We start from the raw sequence: 22512 nt of genomic DNA, 5'->3' as shown, positions 1-22512 counted from the left end.
AAAAAGCCAAAAATCTTTTGAATCCGGAACTCGGGAAAGAGTACTAGAGATAGAGAGCTGGGGGGAAAGAGTGCGAGAAACATTGCGAAAGACAGAGAGCTTAGGACAGAGAGCTTGATAATGAGTGCGACAGATAGGACAGCTTAAGATAGAGAGCTTGAGAAAGAGAGCGACGGATAGAGAGCTTGAAGAAGAGAGCTTGAGAAAGAGAGTGATAACGGAGAAAGAGTATCGGGAAAGCTGGCGGAAGGGAGAGGAGGATAGCAGGTTCCGAAAGGAACGCGCGAAGAAGAAGTCGACTGCCGAGAGACGGAGAGAGCGATCGAGGGAGGAAGATGGAAAGAGAGAAGGAGCGAGAGAGCGCGCGGGGGAGGGAGGGAGCGAGAGAGAAAGAGAGAGAGGGCGACGAATCGGGTCGCGAGAGCGAGCAGGAAGGAGAGAAAGAGCGGCACGAGCGCGAGCCGGGGACTTCGGGAGTACTCGGCCGCTCAGTCGAACGCGCGATTACAAGCACACGGGACGCGTGGGCTCTCTCTCTATCGACGGCCACAGGCTGGAAAGTGTTTCGTCCGTACGCGGGACCACGTGCCGGCGCGCCGGATCTAAACGCGACGACGCGACGCACCGTGAACCGTGATCGTGAACCCAAGGAACCAAAGGACATCCGAGAGCCTCTTCCTATCACCAGCAGCCCCGGAGGCTGAGGCAACTTCTGCCTCGAATATACATATATATATACATATATATATATATATATATTTATATATGTATATATATAATATATATATATGTATCTTTTGTTCACTGCCACCCTCTCCGTCACGCCTTTCCTCTCGCTCCCAACAGAGCACCGCCACCCCCTCGATGCACCGTGGTGAACGTGCACACGGTGTCGTCGTCGCCGAAGAATAGCGAGGACGGTGCGCGGTCGCGGCAGTGTGTGGGTGGTTTGTCTGTTGGTGACTCGAGTGAACCGGAGATCAAAGCGGAACACGTCTCCACGCGCCGGTTAGAACCACGGCCACCGAACGATCCGGAGGGCCCTGGGTCATCCTGATGACTCGGACGCGACGACCGGTGAGTGAGGTCCTATTCCGTTCCTTCACCCATTCGCTACCAGCGTCGCGGGTGTCTGACCACCACGATTTTCTATTGAACACGAAGAAAATCGAATCGATGTTGTGCACCACGTTGTTTGAGATTATAATATGGTGAACGCTGGTAGCGAACATGTGAACACGTTGACTGCCGTGTGGTGGTCACTACCGACCGGCACTGAACTTTCCAACGACGCTGTAGCGGTCGTAGCTGACCGGCGCAACCAAAATGAATTAAACAACGTCGAATGACACCACGGCGCTCTTCGTCTGCTTAGAAACGATTGTCGTCAGATAAGTGGAATTGATTCGGAAAAGAACTAAATTTTAGTTTAAGGTGACAAATTCGTTGTCACGTTAACCAGTAACAATTATTAGTAGATCATTTATGAGAATGAAATGGATATGTCTTCTGTGAAACACTCAGTCAACGTGTTCACCGTTTGAGCCCCAGAGCTCGTCGGAAGTAATCTCGTCGGAAAGAGCCGAGCGTCGCGACAGCTCGTTTTAAGGTGCCAACGCACCTAGCAAAGTAGATTGCGAAATTTTTCGCGAGACCGATTTCGCGCGACACGTGTAACGCCTCTGAGATAGCGATCAGCGAGTTGAGCTCGCGACAGTTGCTCTCGAAGAGCGAAGCAATTTGTAAACAATATTCGCAAATAAGTACAGACTTCTGTAAGTTGCTCTCGCGAGAAGTGTCGTTGCTTGCTAGACAGGTCTTTAGGAATCATCGGTACTGTCCCCGTGGCTGCAAATAGTTTGCTACCCGGACAAACTGACAATGTCAACGAGTCGAATCGTGGACAGATAGACTCCCCTTTTGCCACTGTGCTTGCCCAAGTGTCTCCTCTGCAGCCGTTGACAGTACTCTTCGCAGAACTGGCTACGAAAGTTGCAGGGTAAGCAAAATCACCCTCCTTTCGGCTTCGGAGGGATTGTAGGAGGGTTGTCGTCACTTTTGCGCCGTGTTTTCGTGGTCGCTTCTTATGGGGTAAAGCTAGCTCTAGTTCAACTGTTATTGGGTAGTTGCACGAACGTGTCGATGCGAAATCATTGGAAATCACTCGATCGCATCGAAGCATCGAACGCGTCCACGGGAACGCGGCGTGACTCTCTTCGGCGTGCCGTCAGGTTTCTTCGGGTCCACGTCAGGAATTTCCGAGGTTACACGTCAGGCTGTCCTAGAAACATGTGTTCCTTGCTCATCGGGCGGAAGTGTCGCATGGTTTATCGCTCGGAGAGGCGTGTTTTTTTCGCAGCGAAATTGGTGAAATCGGGGCAGGGAAGGATCAATGACCGTGCAGATTCGGACAGGCTAGAACGTCGTCGAAAGTTTCGGCCGGTCGTGGAAAAAGTCTGTCGGTCGTCAAGAACGGTCGGTCGCGCGACCCAGTTACTTTTCCGAGCGTTTTTCGAGCGTTTTTCGAGCGTTTTCGAGCCGAGGAGCACGGAGCCGGGGTCGTCGGAACGCATCCGCCTCTCGCGGCGGGTTCGAATACACGCGGGCCAGTATTCTTGGTACATTGTTTACGTTCCTAGCGAAACACGCTCGAACGGACAGAGCCGCTCCTTTAGTTGCCGCTAAAATAGATACGTAACATTCTACGGTTAAGTTAAACCTCGCCGTGTGTCAATATTTAACTTTCCCCCTCGCCCCTCCTCGGAACTTGCTGTTCACCAGGCGAATTCGACGATCAGGCTAACCACCCCGTTCGCTAGCAATTCGTCGACCTTAGCCTTTTCGCACGAAGACACGCGATTACGCTAACGTTAAAGGCGAGGTGATTCTACGTTAAACAATAAGTCGAAAATGTAGAACGAAATTTTTTCGTGCGAGGCTTTGTTTTCGGGTATATCGATTTTGAGAATCCCCCACGTTCCCCTGCTAAGCATTCGTAAGTAGAACGGGTGTGTCATGGACAGACGGCGTCGGACGATTCCTATACAATAGCACGCGTGTTCGCCGAATTTTCAAATTCATAAATATGTAGACCTACAATAATATAAATTTTTGTTTCTATTACGTCTGTTTCGTTAAACGAAAAAATGTTATTCTTCTTCGTCGAACTTGCTTCTGCACGCAGAAGCACCGTTAGGCTGCCTGTACCGTGATTTCTGAGACACCCAGTGCACTCGAGGAAGTCGAAGGTTTTCTTCGCAGCCGTCTAATAAACTTCCGATTTCTTGATTGACAAAAGGATTTTTGGGGTTGCTTGAGTATACAATACCCTCGATTCCGCCTTCACGCTTCTTGCTTATTTGCTGATAGATTAAGTATAATTGTACCGTCAAAAGATGGTGCTAATTGCATCGTATTCGCGTTTATTACCATATCAACCGGTCCGTATTGTTATTGTTTACCTTCGATTAGATAAGCACGCGTTCTCGCGAAAAGTTGACCGGTTGGCAAGTCGACGTGGGCGTTTAACGTCGAGGAAACATTCCGCGTTCAGCACGTTCACTGCCGAACAATCACCCCCGAAAACCGCGCAAAATCGAAGTAACCTAACACACCGTGTGCCACAATACCGGAACAACTTATTTCATAATGCTAGAATAGAAGAGAAAAAATTAAGAATAATTTTTGTAACATTCTTTCATCCTGTAGATCTCAATAAAAGGTTCATTTAATAGACTGTAGGAAAAATTGATTTTCAAGTTCAGTGAAAAAAATCGAGTCCGCCATATGTGACTGACGTGGCAGTTAAAGTGTTAATTATTGCAACAAAAACTGCAGAATTGGCAACTGTATTATGAACAAAATTAGTTTTAAAAGGTACATGAAGGATTGTGTCACCCACACGTAGGACCGAAAATTTCGAAATAGGTCCCGAAATCAGGCCAGGTCGGGTCGAAATTCTGAAAGTTGGCAATGTTTTCGGAAAACGAAAAGTTTAACTGCAAACATTCAACTGGAAGGTTATGCAAAATCGTCGTACTGTCATGCATTTTCGCATACCTCTGTCAGTTACGTTTACAGTGTTTACTTTATATATGTCCCAAATTCCTAGCCGATAAAAGTCTCAGAACTATCCCCACTGCGGGGTATACCTCGGTCGCCGAGGAATATAAGGTCGCGTGGATTAAAGAATAGTATCTCCTAGCTGATATATGTCCGTGGCTGGACCCGTGTGTTGGACATATATCGAGTAAACGGTGTACTACGGTCGTCAGCGATTTTTGTTTACGGTCGGCGATCTCGCGGTCGCTTTCTTTCGTCGGGCTCCGGGTTTCTATGAAACATTTTTCAATGGTTCCGCGGCCGCCGTTAATTACGCCGGAACGAAAAAAGCGTCCGGGCAGCGAGAGCAAGAGAGACAGGTGGAAAGTGCCGTTGGCAGAAGGAGCATCGTCGAGAGAGCTGGTTACAGAAAGTTAGCGTAAACGAGTAAGCGTTACGAGCGCGTAGCGTCACGTTGAACGATATATTTATAACGAATCGCGGAAATCATAATTCCGAGGAGACGTAAATGCTATGCCGCGAATTACAGAGAAAGTCTCTCCGGCGTACTTGCACACACACACATACACGACCGTTCGCTCATGTTCGTTTGTAGTATTCTACTGTGTGTATGTGTGTGTGTGTGTCCGATCGCGAAAGGTAAAAATCCTCGTCCCGATGAAAAGTGAAATTAACGAAATCGTCGTTGAGTCATTCTGCTCTTTCCTATGCGCTTTGGCCTGGCTCTTTCGTTAACTGCGTGCAAACTGCAGCAGACTGCAAGCGTCTTCCGAATCCCTCGGGCGGTTATATCATTGTGTCAGGCTTGTTACGCGTATGTTGAACAGTGTTTGTTGAACGTGCTATCTGTTTCTTCCGAGTCGGAATCAAATTCCATTTCCGTGCTATCGACGTGTAGCCATTAGAGAAGATATAGGAATACGAAGAATATTTTTCCTCTTTTCGAATACTCCTTAAATCAGTCTAATTTGTTAATTTTATATTCATTTTCATATTAGCAGCTTCTGTCGGACATCTCAGACTTCGTTTAGCACCTAATAGAGCAGCTACAAGCTCGAATTACTCCTCAGAAATGGATTGCAGTCTAAACTTATGCCAACGGTCTGTTTCTTCTTTTATACAGTAAAAAAAAAAAATATTAGGCAAACGAGGAGCGTCAAAAAGTTGCTCGACGTTGCTTTAGAGAGTTGAACGATTATTGCTGCGTAGACTAATTGATTAAGGTGGCCCCGTCGGCAACCATGATCACGGTGTCCACGGGATGGACCGGTCGCAATTCCGAGAGTTTTCGGGGCAAGGAGTGAAAACGGCGGGCAGCACGCAAGCGGGTACAGTGACGCCGGTAGGGTATTTTCGCGGGCTGGGAAGATAAACTGGAAAAAGAGGAGAAAATAGAGAAAGGGGGCGAGACCCCGTGAAAAACGAGCGGACGATTTTTCCAGGTTGTCGGTTAAAAGGTGGCGCGCGATCACAGGGTAGATTATTGAGCATTGTTGGGTCCAGGTTGCGATAGAACGAGCGAGTGGGTAATGCTGTACTGTTTGCGCCGGCCCTGCGGGGTCTCTGACCGCCCGTCCGCGCCTCTCAACTCGACTCGCTTGCTTGTCCATGCTCTGTGCGGCCTACCTACGGCTTATGGCTAAAGTCACGTCTCCCTCTCTCTCTCTTTCTCTCTCTCTCTCTCTCTCTCCTGCTCTCTCCCGTTCCCTCTGCGTCCCTCTCGGACCGGAGCGTTTCTCTCTCCGACGTCCCTCTCGCGAGCGGACTCCTCTCGCGGACGAATTTCGCGAAAAGAGCACGGTTTTGCGCTCCCGACGAAGGGGAAACGAGACTCGCCGGTGTCTCGGCGGACTCGCCTCTTTCTTTCCTCGACCCGACCACGACCCGACCCGCCCCCGACCCGTCTCTTCCTCGTTTTCCCCATGATCACGTTCCTTCGTTGCGCTCACGATCGGCTGACGAAGCTCCCAGCTCGCCGCGCGAGCCTCCTCTTCCCGCGACTATTGCCTATTGATTTCGCGCATACGTTATAGCTTATGCCCGCGAAATATGCCGCACCACCTTCCGAGGAAATTGCAACTTTCTATCTCCGCCGGCCGACGTATTTACCCGACGGACAAGACCCGCGGGCTACCCGCCTCCGTTTCGCCGGTTATGATTCCACACCTACGTTCTCGATCCAGCGACGTTTCTCCGAGAGATCCGATCGTAAACAGCTCGATCCCGATCGTTATTCGCTGTCGCGCCTCGTCGAGACCACCGACGATACCTGCACGCTGGCTCCTGGGTCGATTTGGACCCGTAGCTACCGCGTGGAGGACGCTGTTCTTTCGTGTATGTATAGGTTGGAGTAGTTGAGTGTGCTGATGATAGCAATGGGATCTCGCTGAGATTAGTCGGAAGCAGTCGAATATTTATGCAAATCAAAGGGAAGAATTGCACTCGCGTAAACGTTTGTCGAATCGACTTACCACCCACAATTCCTCCTGCGATTACGAACGACAAAGAAGTGTCAACGTTCGAGAAAACGCGCTTTCGGTAGCAGCAAAACTATTGTGTCTCACGGGTCCGCGTTCCTTGGCCCCAGTCGATTTTTTCGCGGAGCAATAATCGCCGGGGATTAACACCGGGCGATGCATTTTTGCCAGCCGTTATGCAACACCGTTGCACCTCCTTTCGCTGGCGGCTGCATGCTTTCTAGACAGACGGGGCAGAGTAGCCGTGGTTCGCCTGATTTTTCGAAGACAGGCGTACGACCTGAAGGAGATAGAGTAAGAGAGATAGACGGAGAGAGAGAGAGAGAGGGGGAGAGAGAGAGACAGAGGCAGTCTCGTTCTTGCCGGACATTCCACGAATCCCGAAGAGACACGGTTTAATTCGGTCCGAATCGGTGCACGTAAAATCGGTGGCGTCGCAACGGTTGCGCAATCTGTTCTGCTGAATTTTCGAGGTTCTGCCGATGCATTTCGCGAAGTCGGCGAGTTTCCGTCAATGATCCTCGGTCCTTTTTGCACGCTACTCGCCTGGCGGACTCCAATCATCGCAGTTCACCATTCTTTCTTTTTACAACTTCTTCAAACCCATTACTCCCTTGCCATATGATTTTCTTTGCCACTACCACCCCTCGCAAAAATGATTCGACCAAACTCGAGTGTGTATCTAATTATTCACTATGCGGAAAATATTTCCATTAACACTGCACGTGCAGTCAAATGACCGGTTACACATTTTCTATTTGGTAATGATTGAAATTACAAAAGTGATTCCATTCGAAATTAGAAAAATCTAAATAAATTCAGTCTTGACATTTTCATATAAAAATACATATGTTTCTTTAGAATTTACAGAGCGAGCAAATTAGTCACTGATGTAAGGATCAATCAAAGAACATTCTTTTTTTCAATTCATGTTCATCGTTAAATATATTTAGAAGTGCTGTATTGCTTTGTGATGCCGTTGAAATTTCTTTGTCTTTCTTTGTTTTTTCTTGTCTCGAATCAGCTGCGTTTCGACGAGCCTAACCGATCGGTTAGGATCGCGGGCTTCGGTTCGCGGGCACTGACTCGCCTCGATAGGCCATCCGAGGATCGATGCATCGCGTCGACGCGATTTTCCTTCGTCGTCGTCTCTCCTCGCGTTCGTAAACAAATGTTCCCCGGTGTGTATCTGGCACACGCGTGCACGATCATCGATTATCGGAACCGGGCCGACTATATCGCGGACCATTCTACTCGGCCGATAACTACGGTGCACAGTAGTGCTCGCTTGAATTTCCATAGTTCCGGATTCGAAATCGAAAAATACATTTACAGTGGATCCAAAACGTATTTGAACACTACGTTTCCGATTCTCGAAAATTTGTCGATATTTCAATTGCGATCATTTCGCGAAAACAAATAGTACAACCATGAGCCTGGACTCATTTTAAAGCTTGAAGCCTCTACTTTCGCGTGGCAGTATTCATTTTTCTCCAATATATTTTTACACGACCTTGCAGGTGAGAAACTGAAGACCCATTTTTTCCAAAAATGCTGCAATCTCAAACGTCTCTGAAAACTTGCAAAAATTTTTCTCGTAAATAAAACTACCGTGGATTTGAAGATTGAAGCCTCCTCTTTACAACGGTGGTTTAAAAATTGACGTACGATTTTTTCACCCTGTTTTATAGAACGAAAATGAGGAACACATTTTGTAACTTATACTGCTTCAACGTTGGCGGCACAATGTTCATTCAAACCTCGATAAAACGACTAAAAAAAAATCGTACATCAAATTTTTAGGTCTCGCTGTAAAGAGGAAGCTTCATTCTTTAAATTCACGGTGGTCTCAGTCCAGAAAAAAATTTTCCAAAATTTTCACAAACGTTTGAACGTGTAGTAGTTTTGTGAGAAAATACGTCTTCAATTTCTCGCCGGCCACATCATGCAAAAAATCTTCGAATAAAATAAACAACTGATTGTGAAACCAGAGGCTTCTAGCTTTAAAATGAGTCAAAATTTATCGTCGTACGATCATTTTTTATGGACTTATGACAGTTTCAGTATCGACAATTTTTCGAGAATCGGGTATTCAGTGTTCAAACACTTCTTGGTGTTGTTTGTGGCTGTTCGCGTGTTATCTATAATAAAAGTATGAAACGTGCACATTGCGAAAGAAACTTTATGAAAATGTTTCGTGGAACTGTTCGTTTGCCGGACGCTTTCGCACGGTGTAAGTGCGAGTTGGGATGTTTGCTCGACTGTTGCGAAACTTGCGATTCCGCGGGCCTGGATATTCGGGTTAGCATAATTTTCGCGTGGATTCACCTTTTTCGGGTCGGACGGTACACTTTGCGCGAGAGGTGTCGATTACAGATGCTCGCCTCGGGGAGGGACTCGACAAAGTCGCTATATTTGTTACATACAATACAGGCAGGTGTAAAGGAATAAAAGTAAACGGATGCCGTCGTTAAACGGGGATATAGGGTAGCAGCGTCAGCTACGTGCATGAATTTTTGATGCCGCCATAAGCGCGGCACGCCGCGAGAATCGCAAGTTGACGCTCGGCGACGTCGGACGCGCGAATCTTTAAACCGTTCCGAGCCGGCGAGAACCTTGCCAGAGAATACGAATCCTGCTCTCGAACCCGTGCGAAGAGACAGCAACAAGACGCGCGGAAAAACAAACTCCAAAATGCAAGATCTTTGCCACGTTTTTGCCACGTGGAATTTGGCTACTTTGCCATTTTAATTTTCCACGTGGAACTTTTACTGTTAAGTGGCAACGAACGCATTTAGACGAGAATTTGTCGAGAATTATTGAAATTACAAAACGCGACCGCAGTCTAATCAGAAGCATAATTATCACTATCGATTCCCGGAGACCTAAAAATTCGCAGCTGACATTTTAATCGATTTTACATGGGTTCTCACAACACAGATGCACAACTAAATGTCATTGGAGCGTCTGCGGACAGGAAGACGTCTATTACGAGGCGATGATGGACGTCAGATTTCTTTATTCGAAAAACTAGCTATAGAATTGTAAATCTTTGAGAGAAATCGGGTGGTGGGACTTTTTCCATTAATGTATCTCAAGTTCTTGTTGACGAAGTGACTTAAGAATTCCAAAAGATCTCGAGCACGAGCTCTGTAAGGACATAACTCGTGCAATTTCGATTATTTTCTCTTGAAAAAAATAACCCGTGTACTCCAGGTACCCAGAAATACGTATGCAGAATCCTGATGCAAAAAGTGTCCATAGTCCTCCCGAATAACATTTTGCATTAGCACATCCCAAGTTTTAGTTGACCAATTGATCTAAAATTTTCAGATCTCGATCCCGTGCTCTATAAGCAAATAACTCATTCAATTTCGATTATGTTCACTTGAAAAAAATAACCCGTCCGCTTCAAATACCCATAAATACGCGTGCAGAATCCTAATGCAAAAAGTTCGACAGTTCTGCCGAGAAAAATGTCGAAAAATCGGTGAAAAAGCGACCTCGAAAACCAGAACAACGCTCGGCTCGAGAGGATTTCGCGAACACCCGGTATTTTGCGGTGCAACGCGGGTACATGCACCGCGCGGTGCAGCCCGTGTGCACGTACGAACGAACGCACAGAGCCGGCACGCCAGTGAACCGAGCATTATAGTGCCCTGCAAGAAACGTCGGCCTGGTGCATTGACCGCGGTTGACCACACGTCATCGAATGAGTGACGTCACGGTGTTGGCCGCGCGAAAGCTACGTCACGGTCGGTTGCATCCACGAAGATGCATCCACGAAAATGCACGCACGGGGCCGCGAAGACGGACACGCAGCGACGACCGTTGTACGTTCGCGACGCGGATCCGAGAACGGCGGTGTTTAGCGAGCGCGGAGAACGATTTCCACGACGCTTTCCCGGCTTTTCCGCGTACGGGACTCGATCGATGCTGCGATGCCTGAAGATTCATCCCCGCTCTCGTTGCACACGGCTTTGAATAAACATCTTCAAGAACGGCTCGAAGTTTCGAGCTTTCTTCCTCTGAAGAAGAAAGGAAATGTTCATTCGGTTCCTGTTCCTGGAAATGGATGGAGACAAAATTTATTTTATAGAAAAATCGCAGAGTGGATCGGGTCGGTTTCGGAATTGAGAAAATCCGAGGTTTAGGTGATTTTCGGGGCGATAGGGCAAAGAGACCGGGGACATTGGACAGGCAATCTATATCGGCACACCTGGCTGGCCATCGTTCGACTCATTATCGGTGCGTGAACGCCGGCACCGTGGATCGCGCTTTATCTCTCGCGGGCCGCGCTCGAGACGGATGACTTATCGCGCGCATGGCCGAGGTTCGCTAAATAAGTTTCCTTTTTTCCACCGCTCCTTCCTGTGTTTTTTCTCGACTGGCCGTTCCTCTCGCCACAGCGTAGCGTAACCTCCAATTCATCACGGTCGACCGCGGGCTATACGGTGCCTCGCATGAATAGTTAACGAACGGGCGTAGGAGGACCAAGATTTTCCTTCTCTTCGGACGACGACGACGACGACGACGACCACGACCACGACCACGACCACGACCACGACGACGACCAGCATGCAGCCGCGGATGTACCTGCGAGTATAATAGCCTCGGTTATACATAGAGTCTCCGCTCTCTCGTACGCGCTATACCTTCCTGAAAGCGTGAGCACGGCTACGTGTATGAGTGGAGGCGCGGGCGAGTTCGTTCCCTCGAACGAGTAAATCAAGTCGCTGGTCCGCGAAGCGGCTGAATGCCTTGAGCACCACGCTCCCCAACACTGGCCAAGAATGGCTCGAGACTTTTTACGGCCACCTATGATCCATTCTTGCCGCCTGGATCCACGCGATTCATCCCGATATCGCCGGAAACACGGCCGATACACTCGCGATCGCAGGATTCGCTCGAATCGCTCCGCGAAACTCTTCGACATTTTCTTTTTTAGCGAAAACTCGTTGTTAGCGATAAGATAACTAAGCTAACTGAAAGCTAAGATAACTAGATAACTAAGCATTCGTCTAATGATCTATCGACCCTCCTGAAAATTAATTTTGAACGCTTCCCTACTATTTTTCTTTTTTATCAAAAGGAAATACAAAAGTAGATCAGAGACTCTGATCTGGGTTTAATTGTCGAGGGTCGGGGATTGAAATTTTACGGCGCAAACGAAGAGATTGGAGTTCGGTTCTCCGAAGGAAATCGAAGTGTCCCGAAGCGCGGGGAGGATAAAAGTTTCTCCGATTCGACTGGTGCACCGATTTCCGTCGGATCGCGAATCTAAAGGATCTCCGATCGCGATAGCGGACACAAAGGCCGCAGCAAAGTTTCTAATACGTTCGCGTACGTGTGGACGTAGGTGTGCGCGCGTGTGCTGGGATCTTGAAACGTCGCGGGTTCGTTTCGAAGCGTGCAGCGTTTCCCGGCGATATACGGGGACCATTTAAGCGACTGCATCGACCGGTGCGGCGTGCAAGGAGGCAGCTACGAGAAAGTATCTGGCAACTTTCTCCGGTGGGTTTAGTTTGCAGCACGGGTCACCAGCCACGGACGTCGAGAGCGAGCGAAACAACCGATGCGATTCCCGTTCCCGTTCTCGTTTTCCTTCTCGTTCTCGTTCTCGTTCGCGAGAAGGTGCGCTCGCGAGAGAGTCTGCCTCCTACCCGGAGCGGTTCCGATTCGTATTCAGCCAGAAACGGCCGACTGCCTCGGTTTCGAGAGCTCGAGCACCCCTCCGAAATTGTTCGAAACCGTCCCGAAACCGTTCCGGAACGGTTACGACGAACCGTTGCGAGCATCAGAAGCTTCCAATTCGACCGAACAATTGTCTAGCATTGTACAGTGAGTGATTAAATTATTCAGGAACGAAAGTTACACCTTTCTGCTTCCAATACATGCAATTTAAACAGTGCAGTTGCTTGGAGCTACTTGTCTGCCAAAAATATAGTAACCGTTCATTAAAAAGATTTGAAAGAGAGTCTACTTTGCTGTAAAAAGTATTTAGAAATATAATATAATATCGTACACTGTTCTAGTACAATAACACAGTGTTTTTCCTCGATTTATGTCCAAAACACGGGTCTAGCCGGGGACATATATCGGCCAGGAGATGCTACTCTTTGATCCACGCCGAACGTAGAAAAGGACAAGCTCAAGAGACCTCTTGTGGGGATTAGTAGGATTCGGTGAGGATAGTTCTGGGACTTTTACCGACTAGGCATTTGGGACATATATAGAATAAACACTGTATTCGTAATAATTTGATCGCCTTACAGTGACGATGCACCGTAGGTGCAATTATTCCAAATTTTTCACGTGTTTTACCATTGCGTACGTTGCAGGCGCGAAACGAATTTTGAAAGTCGCGTTAGATCGAGCCGGATAAGATTGTTCTTCCTGTTCCGCGGCGAACAGGTGAAATTGGAAGCGTACTCGCGCGGATTCGCGTTCGTTGAACGGAGCAATGCCTCGATTAAATGAATACGGCGCGATGCCGCGCTGGGAAGTTCCGTCCGAGGCAGCTTTTAAATAGAAGACCCGTGAAGACGACGAACGATTAGGGTTTCAATGCGCTCTCCTGCGCTCGATAACGCCAGACGGAAGTTTCGAATCACCTGCTGATCCTCGATTCCCGAGCTCGATCGATTCACTCCCGGCTACTAATAGCTGGCAGGAAATACTCGATCACAATCGTGAATGAATCGTGTTGAACGAATCATTCGAGCGTATATTAACCTGTTAGCTGTGGCAGTTCGATTTTATAAGGGTGCTAAGAATTTTTCAACACTTTCATTTCTCATTCTGCTGATCACGTTTGATAAAATGTCAGAAAGCGAACGAATCGCGAATGTGATTTAATTTTCACGACAACTTCAACATAAATAGCGAATCAGTGATTATACTCGTCATAAACTGCTAACTGGTTGAACACGAATAGAATAATATATACAGGGTGGTATGTAATTTACTCCCACGATCTTCGAAGCACTTCCGGTAGCCTGGCAAAAAAAATCAGTTTTCAATGGCCCACAGATTGTACCATTAGGAACTTGAAAAAACATTTAATTTCAATCAACAGTCAAAGTCACTTTTTTAAATGGCACTATGTATATTTGCACAATTTTGTAGGCGATTTCAAGACGAATTCAATGACCTATTATACTATGACCTTGAGTCCACCTTGACCTAAGAAATCGGTATTAAACAGCGACTATTCTTGTGTAACAGAGCTGTACGATTTCTTCATATTCCCATACGTAGCTTAGCCTGTGTACTACAGCTATATGATTTTTTCATATCATAGATATGGAACTGATAAAATACCTCATTGATTAGTAATTGATTAAACACAAATACATTTAATAACGTCTACAATATTTCGAATAACAGTGTAGCAATTTTTAGTGGTGCCTCCGAGTGCCAAGGGTAAAAATTGTTGGTTCCTCTTTCTTGCAATTGACACCAACAAATTTTATTTTCCACAAAGACCAGCAGTTATTACGCACCACGAAATTGCGGCGTTATCATTCCGAACCGGGAGAGCTCTTTAACCTAACAGTTGCGTGGCACAGTATCCCCGAGCAACAAGGTGTGTGCCACGTGTGTTCGGTGTCCGGTTCACGGTGAAAATTCGTTTTTAAAGACGATCGTTATCCAGCGGTCGAATCACCGCGTAATAATCGTTAGGAAATTCGATTGTAACCGGTTCCGTGGTGCGACGACGACGGCGTCACGTGTCCCACGCGGGGATCGATCCCTCTAAGGTCGCTAGCAAACGCGAAACGGATCGTTACGTGGACGATTGGGTAACGGCGGTTTCGTACACACGAAAGTTGCTTCTCGTCGCGTCGTTCCGATAATCGGTCGGGTGTTGCGCTCGACAGCCGGTATTAGGCAATCGGTAAACAGGGCAACGTTAACATTGGCCCAAATGTTGGCCACTGGCCCCGCGACACTGTCTCTCTGCCGCTGCCATTGACGCTGTCGATTCGCTCTCAGCGTTCCGGGCTCGTTTCGGGCCAGTCTCGGGCATTCTTCAAATAAAAATATATTTCAATAGCAGTGAGGGATAAATGATTTATTAGTTATTCGAGTTTCTCGATTGTTCACTTGGGGGAGCCCTCATTTGTTATTTTTGTCATTCCTCAATTCTTATCTGCGGCTAATGTGATTTATAATAACGAGTCTGCGGGTCTTTGTGAAAGATAAATTCTTCGTCAATTGTAAAACGCAGGAGCCGTATGAAAATTTCTTTCTGTCTTCAACAATTTTAACGAATTGAAAATTATATGCGGATGTGCTTAATTTGCCTTGATGTCTTTGAACGATCGAATTGGAAGTGATTTGACACGCGATATTTTGTATCACGCGGCCTAGAAATCGGTCAGAATTTCGGGGATTTTCGTGACTGTGCGCCGGGTCGAAACTATGTCATTGACTGACACTGGCCTACTGCAGGCGCGTTAACACCGTCGTGTCCGTCAAAATAGCGGCAGTTCGATTTCGCGAAGGCGAAAAGTGAGAGTACGTCCTCGCTCGACGAACTTCGTCGATCCGCGTCTCTCGCCGAGAGCCCTCAGGATCGACGATTCTCTCTCCTCGATTAGAACAGTCATTCTTCCTTGAATCATTGCGCTAAGAATAACTTAGATAGTCCGCGCGTAACCCTGGAAATACAGAAGGCCCGATCCAGCATGATCGATTTACACCTCTACGTTCTAGATCGAATCGAATCGGCAAATTCTGGCTAATTAATAGTGAACGCTGTAAATATTTTTCGAGGCTAGCTTGGATCTGAAATTCTTAATTAATACAAATATTCCTATTTCTCAAGATGCACAGATTTCTTTCTTCAAGCAACTAGTTATTGTCACAGAACCGAAGATTTTGATACAGAATTTATCTTACCTCCGACGTTTTCAAAAATACTCAAAGCTTTAATTTATTACCATTTCGATATCGCGAGGTTGCGAACATGACGAATTGTAAAAATTCAATTATTCTTCGAAATAGATGTGTACTAGTTACTACACTTTTCGGAGGCTTTTTAATTTTGCGAAGTCGATCGATTAGGCAAACGAACGGCTCGCCTGACAATGGGATGAACCGGCCAGACACATTTCCTTGGAGCTCCGTCGTCGGTTCTTGATCGGCGGAATCGTTCGGGAAGCCTATAGCTCCAAGCCGGCTCCGGGATTACACTTTTACGCGAAATCGTGCACACCGGAGTCCGTCTTCGGGAAGCCGTACGCGCTCGAACGAGGGTGAGAGAGGGAGGATTTTTTTTAACCTCGTTAAATTGACTACGTTCTCGGGCAGCGCCCATATCTGCTTTGCTAATGGGGCAACGTCCCACGCGCCGCGCCGGGAGTGTTCGGGAAAGAGAGGAACGCGAACGAATCGACGGGGAGAAAGGAAGATGGACGCGGGAACGGTTCGAGATGCATTCATTTATGCGAATTCGGTGCTTCTTCTCCAAGTATGGAGCTCCATAAAGATATTATTTGCTGGGAAGCTTCGTTCCGAGAATCTCGAGATCGTTACGCGCAATTGTAGATCTTTCACTGGCGATAATTTTTCAGCGAAATTCTACTTTTGTTCGAAGTTAACACGTTAACCGCTAAATATCAACCCCAGAGATTATGTGGTCATGAGACACAGGATATTGATCGCGTCTTATAGGAATGTCCTCTATATGACACCCACAGATTGAAATTTATATATGACCTGAGATTACGGGGTTGTTTTCTTCCCATGTCGTGTACTACTCCACAGACCTACAAACACTCTATGCAAGATCTTATGTTCCTTCCTGAAAGATTGTGGATTGTGTATATAATGTCACCATCACGTCCATTACCAATTAATCGACTCCAACTAATATGTATCTATTACGTTACCTTCGCATTAGTATAAGGTTATTATTGTAATATTATGTATGTAATACAGACTGCAGAATAACCTCTTATCGGAGGTTACAACTGTACAATAAAAAAACCCCCCCAGAGATTCTTACAAAATCAGAGTAATTCAATTAATGAAACCAAAACTAGAAATTTAAAATCTATTATAGGGGACGCTATCTTAACCCTTTTGAATTCGAAAGACTCCAATAAAATTCGGTTTATCTAATGATAAAAATGAATTTCTGAACCCAGTCAGAAATAATCACTGTCAGTCGTATGCGACTGACGTGGCAGTTAACGTGTTAAGAGAGGGGATAATTGTCATCCGAATTCGCGAATCTCGGGCCAGAGAGACAGATCCGGTGGGCCGCGAAAGTTCGCCGAGTCTAGCTCGACGACGCGTCTCGAATCAGCCTGTGTCGGCGCGCATCAGGCGAGCCACGGTTTAATGCGTGTGCAAACCGCGCTATCAGTCTGCGCGTCGCAATAAACCGTGTTCTTTTTTCCACGGCGTTTCGTATCGCGAGAAAGAAATTTTCCATCGGCCGAATTCCTGCTCTCCCCCGCCGACGAGAAAGCGGCTGGTCGAAAAGTTTCGGTTCGCCTTCCGCGCTTCGCTTCCTATCCGCCTGTTACGTGACTCGCGGAACGCACGCGTGTCCCTTGCGTCGAACAGGGCCGAAGTACTTGGTCCGCTTTCGAAAATAGACGAGAGGAGAGGAGAGGAGAGGAGAGGAGATCGTCTACGTTTGAGGATGATGGCTTAATCGCGGAGTACGCGGTCTCTCAGGGTCGTTGGTTCGCCGGTGGACGATTACGAGCACGCCTCGAAGACCGCGTCTCTTTCTACCTTCCGGTTCTCTTCCGCGGTCCCTTTCTCTCTTCGGCTTTTTCCGTGGCCCGGCGGGTTCTGCTTCTCTTTCTCTCTCCGTCTTTCGCTACGGGGCTAGCCGTTTCTCGAAGCGTACACGCGGGTCCCCCCCCCCTGAAAGGCCCCCCTCCGAATATTTATGTCACGGCGAAGTCGACAGAGACCTTGACTGTGCGCCGCAGGCGGACCAGCGCTCCCCGTGCGACCGAAATGTTAGAATTTTTGCGGACCGGGTTCGTGAATCGACGCGCGAAGGTCGATCGGCCGCTTCCTAAAGCGGATTCGGATGCTTCGGCACTGGTTTCGTTCGTTTGCTCAATCGATGCTCGATCGCGCTTCTCCAACAGCGTCGAGACAGCTGGACAAACCATAGCTAGCGTTGATGGTCTTCGCGCCTGGACCTGGTTCGAGACATCAACCTTCGGACGGCGGACCGTTCTTGCAATTATATAATTGACGACGTTCGGGACCACTCGCTCCTTCGTTTATCCATTTCTCGAAACGTACTTTCCAAGATGTTTCTTGTGGACGCGCTGATCGATTAATTTTCCAGAAACTGAGCAGTCGACGACAAACTAAACGTCTATATGCATGTTGGTTTAACATGCAGACTTAGTAGAACAAGATCGTGTTGCGAGTCTTTGCGATCCCAGAGCTCGAAAAACGAACGGTCGAAGTGACCCGAAAAACAAGTAGAATTTCGACGGTAACGCAGAAAGAAGAAGAAAAAGAAGAAGAAGAAGAAGAGGACGGTCGTCGTAAAAGTGAGCGCGGGCAAGACCGGGCCGAGTTCGTTCTCCCGGGTTGTCGGGTTATTGTACCCGCGGTTCGATTCGATCGAATATAATGGCAGGGAAGAGACGTCACGGGAAAGAGCGGGAGCCAATTAGGCGGACTTTTTTTTTGTAGTCTCTGGTGATTAGCAAGCACAGGCGGTCGGGTCGAGACGAGTCTTTTAACGAGTGAGTCACAGCCCGGAAGCGAGCAGTGCGTCGAGCGTCGAGCGTTTTCGTCCTCGGGAAACCGCGGAAAACGCGCGAAAGTCGGCGTCGGGAACTGTTACCGGTGGCGGCGGCGGTGGCGGCGGTGGCGGCAGCCGGTTGGAAGAAAAGACTTGCACTTTCGTTAGAAAGTCACCGGGAATCGGCTCTCCGCCATCCGTGGCAGCCGTCTGGAACCGAACGAGCACGGTGAACGTGGAAGATCAACTGTTGCTGCTGCCTGTCTGACCAAACACGGAGCCTCGCTACTCGCACTGCACCCTTAGCCCTGCGTCCGCGTTCTCGCGCCATGTTCCTCGGACACCTGGCGAACGTGTCCGGCCTTTTGCAACGCGTCCCCAAAACGCTGCCGTAGTGTTAACCCTCTGGCGACGAGGATGTCAGTTTGCTTCTGTATTCTGAAATTCTGGAAAACATACAAAAATTCGTGAAAATACATTGCTTCTAGCAATCTGACACTCTATAATTAATTTCGAAATATTCCTCCTAAGTCAGTATGGCATACTGATGGCGGGCCCCAAGGGTTAAATACACGCTCGAGAAGATGGCATAGGTACAGTATCTCGCATTAATATTTGCACACTCTTAAGGAGATGATAACTCTTTTAACATTGGACCACGCGACTTGGATCTTTTCGGGAAGTCGGGACAATTAGTTCACTGCACGATGTGAAAAAGAAATTTTGAAAAAGTTGCGACTAGTCGGAATTACAAAGTAAATAATGAAACTTGTTTTTTCAATTTTTTTCCTGTGGGCCTATATTGAGAATTTAAAAAATACATTTTCTAGATCTGTGCGAGTTATACACATTCCGAAGATTCCATCGAAATATTCGGGTCGTGTCAAGAATCGTTTTATCATTTATGATTTAATTGTTCCAGTCACTTTGACCATCCAAAGATGTGCTGCTTTCGGACAATAATTCGCAGATTAGCGTCGGATTTGTAAATCCGATCTAGGCGCCGTTTTACGATTATAGTTCAGATAAATGAGTCAATGGAATTTATGAACGCATGCGACACACGTATTCGAAGCAAAAAGAAACGCGTGGCATTGGAATGCGCAGGAATGTCACTTAGTTTTCGCGGTATTTTATTGTTCTCGTTGATTCCGCGAACCGCGATTTCGCATCCAGAGGACGCGGCTTTCTTCCTTTTCTCTCTCTCTCTCTCATTCTCCCTTCTCCTCTCTCTCTTCGTTTCTCTCTCTCTCTCTCTCGTTATCGTGGTAAACACAATGCGCGCGAGCCGGCGAACGTTAGATTAAGAGGCCGTTAATGACCGTTTTGCGTCGATGCGATACCGTTGATTGTGCGCGTTTATCGTCACGCCGGCAGTTTGCCGTAATTATCGCTCGCAAGGTGCGTCCCATGCATTTTTCAATGAAGCATCCTCACCCTGTTATCTGCCGAACGACCTTACGGCCACGCTGACGCGTCGCTTTTTAAGAAAACGTCTGCCAACGCGACGATCCGATAGGTGGGACCTCGATCTTCGATTTTCGCAACGTGAACCGTCTTCCGGGGCGATCTAATATTGCATATTAAATGACAACAACGCCGGCACGATTTCGTTCGCAGCAAGCGAATATACTGGGTGTCGCAGTAGTGATGCTAGAACTGTGAAGGGGGTGTTTCCACATAAATTAAGAAAATTTTGTCATTTGACGTTTAGCTTTCTAGAAAATCGAGTTTCAAAATTCGCTACGACATATTTATGGTTACAGCTATTAGCAGACTGCGGAAGTTTTTGCAATTTTTCTAGACAAATTCTCAGAAGTAGGAACCAAATGAAATATTATCTTCAGCGATAGTAACCTTTGTAGATCCGAAATATATCAAAATTCTACTAAATTCTGTCGAATGTTGTATTCTAGCATTTTTTGAAAATCTTCAAAAGCCACGAATGCATAAAGATCCGCAGCCTAGTTGTTAGAACGTCTTTTCCGTTGATAATTTCGTAGGGGAACGGGAATGTTCACGCAGACCGGGTAGATTAGTTAACGCGAAAGTCTCTGATGTCGAAAATCGTCGTTTTTCCAATCATCGTCCGATTCCGGCGGAAAATCGGCGCGCGAAAAAGAAAGTGGCCGCTCGCGTTTCCTCGTCGGCGTCGCTCGCCGAGAGAACCTTTCGCAGCCGGGGGAACCGTTTCAGACGTTATGGCAGGCCGACGATTCCGATCGTTTCTTTTCTCCGTGTGGTTGCTCCTCGCGAGCGTTTAGCGAGAGAGGGAAGAGGCGGCTTTCGAGTCCCGCTCGGCGCGCAATAACGCGCGACGCGTAAATAGCGATTCGAATGCCAACGCGTTCTGGAAACGCTTACGGAACAGACGTCGCCCGAGGAAGACATTGTCCCTTATTGCATTCAGTCGCACGGTGGTTACATTCTTGTACACCCTCGCCCCCTCCCCCTCCCCTCCCCCGTCCATGAAGACATATATTCCGGTACATATGTGCGATAGACGGAGCGCGAGAATGCCTCTTGAATATAGAACAAATTACATGCGGACCGTATATTCTCCCGGCTACGTACTCCGGCCGAACGTTCTGCCGTGTATACTGCGTGTCCGCGAATGATCGATACGCTTTCGGCGATTATGCGACCCGCGGAACGAGCCCCTCTCCGCGAATCCTTCAGCCTCGCGTGCTTTTCTTTCTGCTCTTCCTGCTCTTCTTTCGTCGCTTCTGTTCTTCTTCCGTTCGCTCTGTGTTCCGTTCCTCCTAACTTCACCACGTCACTAGTTTTTATCATTAGATTGCGGATTTCCTATGCAAGATAAAAATGGTCTGCAACAATCGCTAGGAACAGGAATCAAGTAGAAGATTCCTTCTTTCTCGAATGACTGCAATAATCTAGATATAATACATTTATATTTTTAAAGCCTTTTGATTCTTTTATTCTGTCAAATTGTACTCATTTTTGTTAGAAATACATAGAATTCTGTTACAGTTACATTTATCTTTTTTTTTTATTAATTGTGGAATTGAGTATGAATAAGTACGGGGCTCGGGACAAACCCTACGAATATTAGCTTTAAACAATAGCTCCGAGGGTGCTCCTCGAATCACATCAGCTCGATCAGGATATTTTTGATCGGTGCTGGAAGACTTCGTTTCGGTTACAAACGTGCACACAAGAATAGTTCTTCTATCTGCAATGGTCACTGCCCCTTCCGAATTCAGTGTGCCGAGATTCGACTGCATCTTGCATACTATTTGCATTTTTCTGTACGTTCGACTCCTCGTGCCGGCTTGAATGACCCTCTTTCCTCGAGCCTTGTCATAGAATCGATACAGACATTGTCTACGGCGGATCATTCTAGCCTTCTGCAAAGCAAGATTCGAGTTGACAATTAGACTCCATTAGAACCGTGCAAAAACGAAGCATCAGATCAGTTGCGAAAGTTCGTGCCCGATTTCGCGTTAAAATACAAAGAATCGGGCACGACCTTTTGCCCTGACTTCAGTTTTGCAGCTCGATCGAGTCGCTCGGCGTGCTTCGATCGCGCCCAGCGAAGTTTAAACAAAGCCCCGGTTGCACACTTTCCCCGTTTCTGTCTCGAGCATCACGGGTTGCGACCGCGCGTATCTCGGTTCAGAAGCGAATCGAAAGTGTCTGGATCATTTCCGGACACCCTGTACAGAAGCTAGACTTGCCCCCCCCCCTCTCTCTCTCTCTCTCTCTTTCTCTCTCCCTCTCTCGGATCTATGCGAGCTCGCCGCGGCACAGAAGGCACTCGCGTTTATACTGAACCGTATTATACACGGAGCTTCCTCGGGAATGGAGTGTGCCTCGGTTGTTCGCAATTCAGGCAGGAATATAGTCTCTGGCTGTTCGGTTAATCGGGCCCTGAGAATCGGAAAAAACCGGAACAGAAAAATTGGAGCACCTTCGAAGACGCGATACCAAAAAGATCGAAGACCACAAAGAGAAGACTTCTACCATTCGTTTACAGAGAGGGCGAAAAATCGAAATTGTATCTGCACTCGCCGGGACTATCGATCACATTACGCCTCATTTCATACGTTTAACCCTTTGCACTCGAAGCTCTTTTAACTCCAATACGAAACATTTCTTTCGACCTAGAATATTTCTCTTCTATATATTTTTTTCTTCGAGTTATACATACGATAATGGTGACATTTACTCGTACAATACTGAAGTATTTAGTCATTTATTACATACAAACAAGTT

At 47.3% G+C, this 22512-nt stretch overlaps 1 protein-coding gene across 1 annotated transcript in view; it reads right to left on the bottom strand.

The window, feature by feature from the left end:
- The window catches only part of S6kl (ribosomal protein S6 kinase like), a 126007-nt gene that overhangs the window by 98212 nt on the left and 5283 nt on the right, over nt 1–22512 (bottom strand). The gene's annotated exons all lie outside the window — the stretch shown is intronic.

Source organism: Halictus rubicundus, chromosome 12 (assembly GCF_050948215.1).
Source record: "Halictus rubicundus isolate RS-2024b chromosome 12, iyHalRubi1_principal, whole genome shotgun sequence".
NCBI classification, from domain to species: domain Eukaryota; kingdom Metazoa; phylum Arthropoda; class Insecta; order Hymenoptera; family Halictidae; genus Halictus; species Halictus rubicundus.
The sequence above is the reverse complement of the archived record's forward strand: the minus strand, read 5'-3'. Positions and strand labels throughout refer to the sequence as shown.